This window comes from Otolemur garnettii, unplaced genomic scaffold, assembly GCF_000181295.1.
Source record: "Otolemur garnettii isolate 467f Iridium unplaced genomic scaffold, OtoGar3 scaffold00043, whole genome shotgun sequence".
Taxonomy (NCBI): Eukaryota; Metazoa; Chordata; class Mammalia; order Primates; family Galagidae; genus Otolemur; species Otolemur garnettii.
The window spans coordinates 5,544,307-5,555,381 of NW_003852438.1; the positions used below are offsets into that span (position 1 = coordinate 5,544,307).

Consider the following 11,075-nt stretch of genomic DNA (forward strand, 5'->3'; position numbering starts at 1 on the left):
TTGTTTGGCGGGTCCGGGCTGGGGATTCGAACCCGCCACCTTAGGTGTACGTGGCTGGCGCCTTAGCCGGTTGAGCTATAGGTGCCGAGCCGAGAAACGTGTTTTGAGGGAGGAAGGAGGCAATATGAGGAGGCTAAGTGTTGTGGCTGTGATGTACCTACCATCTTAATTGATGTCTTCAGCCCGTAGTCATTAACCCCTGTGGTATACCCCTTGATAGGGATGTGATGATAAGCAGACGTGATCCCTGCCTTCTTGGAGCTTACAGTTTAGTGGAAACATATCTAATATAGTTTTTCACATGTCATGTGCCTCCTCCTTTTACCCTTCTTGGCATGAATCAAGTTGGGACACAGGGAATAGGGGACAGGAGAAGAAACTAAATCTAAATCTGTCCTTAATAACCAAGTTTTTATTATCCGACTGTATATGTCTAAGATTGTAAGTGGTAGGTTGGGAAGGGGGAAATAAATTGTTCACTCCTCCCCCTTTGGTGCCACCTTATCCCTCCTTTTCCTTTCTTCTGGAAAGGAAGTATATCCTTTTGTAATAAAAATACAAAAAATTAGCTGGGCTTTGTGGCAGGCACCTCTAGTCCTAGCTACTGGGGAGGCCAAGGCAGGAGGATCACCTGAACCCAGGAGTTTGAGGTTACTGTGAACTAGGCTGACGCTGCAGCACTCTACCAGAGGGCAAGGAAGTGAGACTCTCAAAAACTAACTAACTAACTAACTAAATAAAATAAAGTTGTAATACTCAATATATACTGATAACATTTGTCATCTTGTATATTGTACCTGTTGTAATTTGCAGAAATCAAACCTGACTTATTTTATTACTATTATTATTTGTGGCCCTCAGTAGCGTGCCATGGACTCACAGCTCAAACTATTGGGCTCAAGTGAGTCTCTTGCCTCAGGCTCCCTAATAGCTGGGACTATAGGTGCCCACCACAACGTCGGGCTATTTTTTTTTTTTTGGTTGTTGCTGTTAAGCAGGCCCCCACCAAGTTTGAACCCACCACCCCCTGTGCAGGTGGCTGGCGCCCTAACCACTCAACACTCAGCCTCAGGCCCCAAGCCACTGTTACAATTTTATAGTGAGTAAACTTAGGGAAGGGAATATAAGCTTACCCCAGGTGCCTTCATAAGGCAGCAGAGGAGCAAATTTATTTTGACTAATTTCTCTGAACAGTTAGTACCTCCAGGAACAAAAAAGACAAAATACCTTCCTTCTCTCTCTCTCTCTCACACACACACAGGTGAGCACACAAACGAAAATCACTCTATGGCATCATCTTGTTTGTTTTCATGTTGTCATCTGCCTGCCCACCTCCAGAATAAAAATTCCATGACAGGAGCTTCATCTGAATTGTTCAGAGCTTGGCTGTTAGCCGGTATTTTTGTTGAAGCAATGAAGGAATGAATGAGGTCCTAAGGCAGATAAGCAAAAAAGTATCTGGTCACAGAAGCATCATCCTGAGCACCAGGACTTCAGTGGAAATGGAATATATGGAATTACTTCTGCGAAGGCCTCTGCCAGTCAGTGCCGGCTGCCTTAGCTTTACCGAGGGGAGGTGGGTACTTGTGAACAATTGAAGACCAGCCCTCTACTTTTGCAACAAGGCATCAGAAGGAACAGCTGAGGCCCTTTTTATTTTCCCCTGCCCCGCAACAGGGCGATTCTGAGGCTTTAGGCTTTTGATCAGGCTGAGTGGGGGTCCTAACGCTAAAGTGGAGATTAAAAGGCACCCTGGGGGTTCCCTTGGCCTTGCCAGGTGAGAATGCCTAGGGAACATATACCGGGCCCATTATGATGACTACGTATTAATAATAATATTGCTATTAAATATTTATGAAGTGCTCGAGCTCTGCTCCACGGTGACCCTCCTCCTTGGAACTTGCCCCACCCTTCCAGCAACGCCAGAGTCCCTAACCCATAGTCCCAACAGTCCTCCTGGAGTGTGTTCGCTCTGGAGAATTGTGACAGCTCGCCCCGGCAGCCCCAGTCGCCCAAACCACAGGGAACCCAGGAGTCCGGGTTCTCCTGTGGGGCGATAATCCGCGCCTAAGTCGCCACTAGGTCTGTACAGAGCGTCCTCTGTGGCCCGTACCCCACCTGGGCTCCAGGAACAGAAACGGGGAGGGGCCAGGGCCCGGGCCAGGTTCCCTGCAGGGTCCACCTGGCGGCCGACCCCTCCCCTCCCGGTCTAGACCGGCCGCGGCAAGCGAGGGCGCGGCCCGGGTCTCCCGCCCCAGGAGGGCAGCCGCGCGCTGTCCCTCTCCCGGGGCTCCCCGCCGGCCCGGCCCGGCCCGGCATCCCGCCGCCCCGGCCCCGCGGCTTTTTTTCTCTTTATCATAAATATATAAATTATGCTAATTACGGGCATTGCATATTAACCAAACCCGAAACCTCCTCTGCCCGGCCCCCTCCCCCTCCGTGCAAACCCCTCCCCGCCCCGGACCCCGCTACTTACCGGAGCCCGAGCCCGAGCCCGTGCCGCCTTCGCCCCGGGTGCCCGGCTGCCACCGATTAGAGATTCATCTCACAGCCCGGGCCAGGGGGCCGGGGCCGGGACCAGGGCGGCCGCCTCCCGCAGACAAAGAAGCCAGTGCGGCTTGGCTGGGCTCGGCTCGGCCCGGGAGCCGGTCGGGACCCGCCGCCACCCCCGGGCCCCCAGCCTGGGCTGGGCAGAGCTGAAGGGGGCTCCGTGGGCTGCGCTGGGCGGAGGGGGCCGGCCGGAGAGCGGGAAGGGGAGGCTTGGGGGGGGGCGGTCAGGTATATATATTTTTCTCCTCTCCCCCCTTCCACGACCCCCCCTTATCTCTCCCCCCCTTTTTTCCCTCCTTCTGCTACTTGGATTTTTTTAGCTGCTGCGTCATGAGCATAATTTATGCAAAGAGCTTTGCCGCATGCTGCACCGCCCGCGCCAGCCGCCGGGGGCGGCGGGCTGGGCGGGCGGTCAGGGAAGGGAGGGCATCGGGGAGCCCGCAGGGAGAGGTGGGGGTGGGGAGGGGACCCTCAGGTCCTGGCCAAGCCGAAGGCCCCAGAGGAGCTCGGCTTGGACAGGGATGGGAGGGTCGATGGAGCTGGTTACTTAGCCCCTTTCAAGGTACAGCCGAGGTCGTTTCATTTTTGGAAGGTGTGAGAGTGGGAACAGGAGCTCCTGAGTCCGTGTCGGGGACCCTATACCACCTCCCCTTCAGCCGAGGGTTGAGGCGCTGACGGCTGCGACTCCTAGCCGCCGACTTGCCTCTCTAGGTAGTCAACTGCCTTCAACGGTGAAAATCAAGTTCTTGTCTATGCCCCAGCCCCAGAAAGGGGGAGGGACTCAGACAACACTCGGCCGGCGTCGAGCCTAAACCTGCTCAGGGACCTGTGTCCTTACACCCCATACCCTCACCCCAGTAGCAGCTGTGGACTGTGTCCTCCAAAGGCGGCTTCCGGCCTTCTTGTCCAAGTAGACAAGAAAATGTGAAAAGACAAAGTTCAGTGGAATTGAGGACAAACAACATCCTATTTTGGTGGCAGTGGGGAGGATTTTGTTTATCTAGCAGATTTTGAATATAGAAAGAGAATAAGAAAGGGATTTGGGGGCTGAGGGAAAGTAGATTGGAGAAGTAGTGGACAAGTGTTAGAGGTACCAAAGAAGAGTGGGAATGATGTGGGACGAACAGGGGACAGGGAGGCTCTGCAAACCCGGTGAAGGCGGAGCCCAACCTTGAGGCAGCCTGCCGTCGGCCAAGGCTGTCCCTCCCACGCCCACTTCTGTGGGCTTGTGATGGCAGAGGTAGATGAGATAGTGTGAGGAGAATGGACGTGGAGCCCTGGCCCTACCCTAGACTGTTCCTTAAGGCTCGTGGTGGAAGGACACTGCATGGGAGGGGGGCAGAGGGAGCGACACCAAGTGGCTCCAGCCCTTCACTACACACTTCCAGAACGTTTCTTGGAGCTTGCCCACACCCAGATCCTCCGAGCACAGAAGGTTTTCTGGAGGCCTGGCCAACAGAGATCAGGTTGTATCAATTTGCTTATTTCATCTGGAAGTGAAGAGTAAGTGCTAGTGTCAGATTTATGAGTAACCAATGGATTTGGAGTAAGAGTACTAGGTTTTAGTCCCAACTATTCCACTAGCAGTCCAGGCAAGTAATTCAACTTCATTACTTATAAAATGAGCCTATTGTTAGCTCATGCTTGTAATTCTAGCACTCTGAGAGGCGGAGGCAGGATAACTTGAGCTCAGGAGTTGGAGACCACCCTGAGCAAGAGGGAGACCCCATCTCTACTAAAAATAGAAAAATGAGTCCCAGCTACCCAGGAGGCTGAAGTAGGAGGATAGCTCAAGCCTAGGAGTTTGAGGTTGTTGTAAACTAGGCTGAAGCCATGGGACTCTAGCCCAGGTGATAGAGGGAGACTCTGTCTCAATAATAATAATAAAAGAAGGGTAATATTTATGACTAAGTGAGCCTTTATGTGAAAAAACTGAAAACTGTAAGCTCTATACCAGCAGTTCTGAATCTGTGGGCCATGGCATTAGGAAGATTGAGAACCACTGCTCTATACAATGTGAGGTGTCATTACCTGTACAATAGTTAGAACCCATTTTGATGGTCCTGTGAAACTCTACCACATAGCATGGTATTATAGTTCTTGGGGATTTTGTTTGGTCTGTATCCCTGTGGTCTCTTCCTCCTGGACTGTAAATTCTTTGAGAGTATCACTTGTGACTTACTCATTTCTGTATTCCCCACTGCTCTTTGTGTGAAGAAAGAGCTCAGTATTGCTATTGAACTTTGTCACCTGAAGGCAGAAACTTTTAAGTGTATGTGGCTTGGGTGGTGCTACATATAGATAGATCAAAGGCTTTGGATGACAGAGATGAAGGATAGTTTTTTTTTAATTACTGGTTCTATTTTATTTATTTCTTTATTTTTTTTGAGACAAAGCCTCAAACTGTCACCATGGATAGAGTGCCGTGGCATCAGAGCTCACAGCAACCTCCAACTCCTGGGCTTAAGCGAGTCTCCTCCCTTAGCCTCCCAAGTAGCTGGGACCACAAGCATCCACCACATCGCCCAGCTAGTTTTTGGTTGCAGCCGTCATTGCTGTTTGGTGGGCCCGGGCTGGATTCGAACCCGTCACCTTAGGTGTATGTGGCTGGCCACCTTAGCCACTTGAGCCACAGGCGCCAAGCCTGCTTTATTCCAGTTTACACAGAGGGATAATTTGAAGAAAGACATACGACGTTATCAGAGGAGTTCAGGAAGACATACATCAAAATGTTAATCATGATTTTCCATAGAAAAGGAAACCTTTAACTTACTTGTATATACGTTTTTGTTTTTGTTTTTTTGCAGTTTTTGGCCAGGGCTGGGTTTGAACCCACCACCTCTGGCATATGGAACAGGCACCCTACTCCTTTGAGCCACAGGTGCTGCCCTGTGGTCCTTAAATAGTTGATGAACATATATTACCTTTTGTTTCTTTAATTTTTTATTGGGGTAAAACATGCATACAGTAAGGCACAAAAATCTTAAGTGACACATTTTTACATATATATACACATGTAGTCATGAAACAAGATAGCAGAGTCTTTCCAACATCCAAGAAGATTCCCTATGCTCCTACTCAGTCCATAAACTCCCAAAGCAGCCGTGTTCTGATTTCTGTCTCCACATATTAGTTTTGCTGGTTCTTGAGCTTCATGTAAATGGACTCAGACACTGTAATTTTGGGGGTTTGGTTCCTATCACTCAACTCATTTTTGAGATTCATCTGTATTGTTGAGTGCAGCAGCATTGTTTTGTGTTGCTGTGTAGTATTTCGGTGCATAATTAACCACAGTTTATCCATTCTGCTGTTGGCATCCATTTGGATTTTTTCCTGTTTGGGGCTCATTTTTAAGAAATGTTTGCATATGATTTTGTTTTCTTGTTTTGTTTTTCTTCTATCTTTGGCTCTCAGGAATAAAACTGCTGTGAACAATCTTATAGAAGTCTTTCAGTGAACTTAACATTTGCACTTGTTTTGCCTGGGTAAATACTGAGGAGCGGAATTGCTAGGCTTGGGGCATATCTTTAGCTTTTACAGGTACTGTTATGTAGTTTTCCAAAGCTTTTGAACCAATTTACACCCTTACCAGTAACTTAACTTATGAGGGCTCCAGTATCAGCAGTGCGTGGGGGTTCTAGTTATTATTCTGTATCCTCACCAATACTTGGTTGGTATTGGCAGTCTTTTTGCAATAAATACATATTACTTTTATAATTAAACCCCCCACAATATAGGGTGGTGCCTTTGGCTCAGTGGATAGGGTGCTGTCACCATATACTGTGGGTGGTGGGTTCGAACCCAGCCCTGGCCAGCTAAAAAACAGCAGTGGCAACTGCAACCAAAAAATGGCTGAGCATTGTGGTGGGTGCCTGTAGTCCCAGCTAATCAGGAGGCTGAGGCAAGAGAATCGCTTAAGCCCAAGAGTTGGAGGTTGCTGTGAGCTGCAATGCCACAGCGCTCTACAGAGGGTGATAGCTTGAGACTCTGTCTCAAAAAAAAAGAAAACCCACAATATAAATATGTCCGCGGGTGGGTAAGAAATTACTACTAGTAGCTTCCTCCTGCTACCCATCCTAAATAAAACTCTTCAATAGGATTCTCAGCCCAGCACAGTTTCTTTTTTTCTTTTTTTTTTTTTGAGACGGAGCCTCAAGCTATCCCCCTGGGTAGAGTGCCATGGCATCACGCTCACAGCAACCTCCAACTCCTGGGCTCAAGCGAGTCTCCTGCCTCTGCCTCCCAAGTAGCTGGGACCACAGGCTCCCGCCACAGCGCCCGGCCATTTTTTGGTTGCAGCCATCATTGTTGTTTGGCGGGCCCGGGCTGGGGATTCGAACCCGCCACCTTAGGTGTATGTGGCTGGCGCCTTAGCCACTTGAGCCACAGGCGCCGAGCCCAGTTTCTTTTTTTCTTTCACTCCCACTTCCCATGATTTCTGAACCTTCAAGATATACAGCAGAACCTCTGTAAGTGGACCACCCAAGGAATTGCAACAAGCTGGTCCACATACAGAAGGTGGTCAACATAAGGAACTAGGTCTGCTGTACTGATATGTACACATGGTGCATGTCCAGTCTATGAAACTTAGGTCAACTTAAGGAGGTAACCACTGTAGGGAAGAGGTCAACTGTGCAGCTTCTAGTGGAGTTATTACCATGTGCCAGAACAGGACTGGGTGCTAAATACCTAGTAGAAAACAAAACATACTGCTCTCTTGGAATGTATAGGCTACTGGATAGACATTAAACAAAAAATAAACACATAAATATATCACTACACATGGTGACTAAGAAAACAAGATGCTTTGAGAGAGTGTGACACTGAAGGCAGGGAAGACCTCTCTGAAAGATGGGATAAAAGGGAGGCATAAGGAAGAGCACAGGCGGGGGTGATGAAGTATAAAGATCTTGGGATTCAAGAAATTGGAAGCTGGGTACAGTGGCTCACCCCTGTAATCCTAGCACTCTGGGAGGCTGAGGTGGGTGGATTATTTGAACTCAGGAGTTGGACACCAGCCTGAACAAGACAGCCTGAGCCATGTCTCCTAAAAATTAGAAAAACTAGCCAGGCATTGTGCAGGAGTCCGTAGTCCTAGCTACTTGGGAGGCTGAGGCAGGAAGATCTTTAGACCCAGGAGTTTGAGTTTTCTGTGAGATAAGTTGATGCCACAGCACTCTAACCTGGGAAATAGAGTGAGGCCCTGTCTTAAAAAAGAAAGAAAGAAAGAAAGGTAGCGCCTGTGGCTCAGTGGGTAGGGTGCTGGCTCCATATACTGAGGGTGGCGGGTTTGAACCCAGCCCCAGCCAGCTAAAACAGCAGTGACAACTGCAACAAAAAAGCCAGGCATTGTGGTGGGCACCTATAGTCTCAGCTACTCAGGAGGCTGAGGCAAGAGAATCACTTAAGCCCAAGAGTTGGAGGTTGCTATGAGCTGTGATGCCATAGCACTCTACTGAGGGTGACAAAGTAAGACTGTCTCACCAAAAAAAACAAACAAAAGAAAAGGAATTGGAAGTTGTCAAGGTGCAGTGGCTTATGCCTGTAATCCTAGCACTCTGGGAGGCTGAGGCAGGAGCATCCCTTGAGTCCAGGACTTTGAGGCCAGTGAGCTATGATGATACTACTATACTCTAGCTCTGGCCACAGAGCAAGACTCTAAAAAAAAAAAAAATCGTAAGTGTATTAGTGTGGTTGTATCTCAATCTATTTGGGCTGCTTTAATAAAATATCACAGACTGGTATTTTACTTACAAATAACAGAAATTGTGCTCGCTTCAGTAACACATATACTAAAACTGGAATGCTACAGAGAAGATTAGCACAGCCCCTGAACAAGGATGACATCCAAATTCCTGAAGTGTTCCATTACAAAAAAAAAAAAGGTTTTAAAAAATAAACAACAGAAATTTATTTCTCAGTCCTAGAGGCTAAGAAGTCCAAGATCAAGATGCTGGCTGGGCTCAGCACCTGTGGCTCAAGTGGCTAAGGTGCCAGCCACATACACCTAAGGTGGCGGGTTCGAATTCAGCCCGGACCCACCAAACAACGACGGCTGCAATCAAAAAATAGCCGGGTGTTGTGGCGGGTGCCTGTAGTCCCAGCTACTTGGGAGGCTGGGGCAGGAGACTCGCTTGAGTCCAGGAGTTGGAGGTTGCTGTGAGCTGTGAAGCCACAACACTCTACCCAGGGGGATAGCTTGAGGCTGTCTTAAAAAAAAAAAAAAAAAAAAGATGCTGGCTGATTTGGTGTCTTGCAGGGGCCTACTTTCTACTTCATAGACAGCTATCCTCTGGGGGACTAGAAGCTCTCCGGGGTCCCTTTCATAAGGGCCCTAATCCCATTCATGAAGGAAGAGCCCTCTGAAGGCCTCTTCTTCTACCATCACCCTGGAGGTTAGGATTTCAATATATGGATTTGGGCTGGGACATAAACATTTGGTCTATAGCAGACTGCGGCCCAGCAAAAGACTGGGGAGAATTGTGCAAAATGAGGTCGGAAAGGTAGGCAGAGCCCCAATTAGGCAGGCATGGCTGTACCTACATCTAATCTTTCTAATTAGTTGGCTTCCTTCTTGCTCTGTAAACTCAATTCAAGATTTACCTCCTCCCTCAGATAAGGCTTCTTGTAATACCTATTGTTCTAATTAATATTATCATTTTAATTACATCATTGTTCCAATAACTTCACTCTGTAATTTATAGGCCATTCTCTCTGTGTTTGGAGGATGGATATAGTGACAGTGTCCATGTTGATGAATGAATGACAGTGCCCATGTTTCGTTTTTCATCTGATCTCCTCCAAGCACCCAGCATATAAGGGACGCTCTGCTGACAATAAAAGTGTTCCTTGAAAGCCAGGATCAGTGACACTCACCTGTAATCCCACCTACTCAGAAGCCTGAGACAAGAGGATCCTTTGAGCTGAGGAGTTCAAGACCAGCCTGGGCAATATAGTGAGATCCGGTCTCAAAGGAGAAAAAAAAATCTTCCTCCAAAATGTACCTAGAATGCTTCTGGAATCTAAGCAGATAATCCCTGGGGTCCCATCTTCCCTGGCTTGGGAATTGACCCACTTCTAGGTCTTCAAAAACTTGTGATGGATCAACCACATTTTATCAGGATCCATTCATATTGTTGCATACACCTTCCTTACCCACATAGCCAACCTGGCCCTGCCCCCACCCATTTTTTTTTTTTTTTGAGACAGAGTCTAACTTTGTCACCCTCAGTAGTGTACCATGGCTTTATAGCTCATTGCAGCCTCTAACTCTTAAGTTCAAGCGATTCTCTTGCCTCAGCCTCCCAAGTATAACTGGGACTACAGGTGCCCACCACCATGCCTGGCTATCTTTAGAGACCGGGTCTCGCTGTGGCTCAGGCAATCCACTAGCCTCAGCTTCCCAGAGTGCTAGGATTACAAGTGTGAGCCACCATGCTGGGCCACCCTGCCCACTCTCTAACCACCAGATGAAAGGCCCTTCTGCTGGTGCTGAGGGAACGAAGCCAGGGCAGGTGGGAGTGAGCTGAAGGATGACATAGCAGGGGACGAAGGTTGGTCAGCGAAGCAAACCTCTCAGCTGTGAGGAGAAAAAAGGCAGCAATGAATTTCTGAGGGCTTGTGGGCCAGTTTTCATAAAGCAAGGGAGCAGCTGTCAGTCTTGGCTGGTCTTATGGAAGGCCTGTGAGGAGTCTGGGCCACGGAGAAGACTTTCCCTGAGTGCAGTTAACAATACAAGGATATCTTAAGGTGAGAAGCCAACTTATATGTGACAAGGAATATGATTGTGCCTGTTCCATTTTTTTACAGACCTCCACCTCTTGCCCTGAAATGCATATATTTTATTCTATTTACTTTAATTTTAGCAATAATATAAAATGGTAATGGCTGCTGTCACTGTCTCTGACAGATTGCCCTACCTGCTCAAAGGGTAAGTCTGGTTCTTTATTTTTTTTCATAATTTTTGTACAGTAACAAGGTAAGGAACATTTTAGCTCATAAATTATTTACCAAACCTCACAGGCATAATAGGCCGTGTGCATATTCATCAGGCTATCATCCATTATTCATAAGAAGTTCACTTCAACTGTTGGAAGAAAATGAGGTTGTTGATTGAAATGCTGAAGAAATGTGGGCTTTTGTCCTCCCTCCCCTGTCTCCCATCTGAGTAAGTCTGGAAGCTTCCATTAAAAAATGGTATTATAGGAAAAAAAAAATCATTCCTTACAAGTAGACATATAGATAGAAGGAAAGAAAGCTTGGTATAGGAAATAAATTGGCAGAGTCAACCACTGTTCATTTTAACTCAGAGAAAGTCCCCTGACTCCCTCTTCCACACAGACCATGCCCAGAAAGGAGTCAAAGGACAACAAAAGAACAGCTTCAGCAAATTTGGTGGAGTCGTTGCTTACAGTAACCAAAATCCAGGTTGCATTCTACAGCGTAAGAAGTATTTATTACTATATTCTTCTTTGACTTTCCCACCAAGTTTGTGAGATAGGAATAATTTTCTTTTCTTTTTTTTT

General features: G+C 47.7%; 1 protein-coding gene and 1 non-coding gene across 2 annotated transcripts in view; one reads left to right on the plus strand and one right to left on the minus strand.

Annotated features, from left to right (window-relative positions):
• POU6F1 (POU class 6 homeobox 1) overlaps positions 1-2,509 on the minus strand; it is a 25,670-nt gene extending 23,161 nt beyond the window's left edge. The window contains exon 1 of the mRNA XM_023513594.1: positions 2,477-2,509. The gene's annotated coding sequence lies outside the window, so the exon portion shown is untranslated. The remainder of the gene's footprint in view (positions 1-2,476) is intronic.
• A 5,809-nt stretch (positions 2,510-8,318) lies between these two features.
• Positions 8,319-8,425, plus strand: LOC111725557. Its single transcript, XR_002773596.1, has one exon. It is a non-coding gene; the product is annotated as a U6 spliceosomal RNA (small nuclear RNA).
• Positions 8,426-11,075: the final 2,650 nt, after the last annotated feature.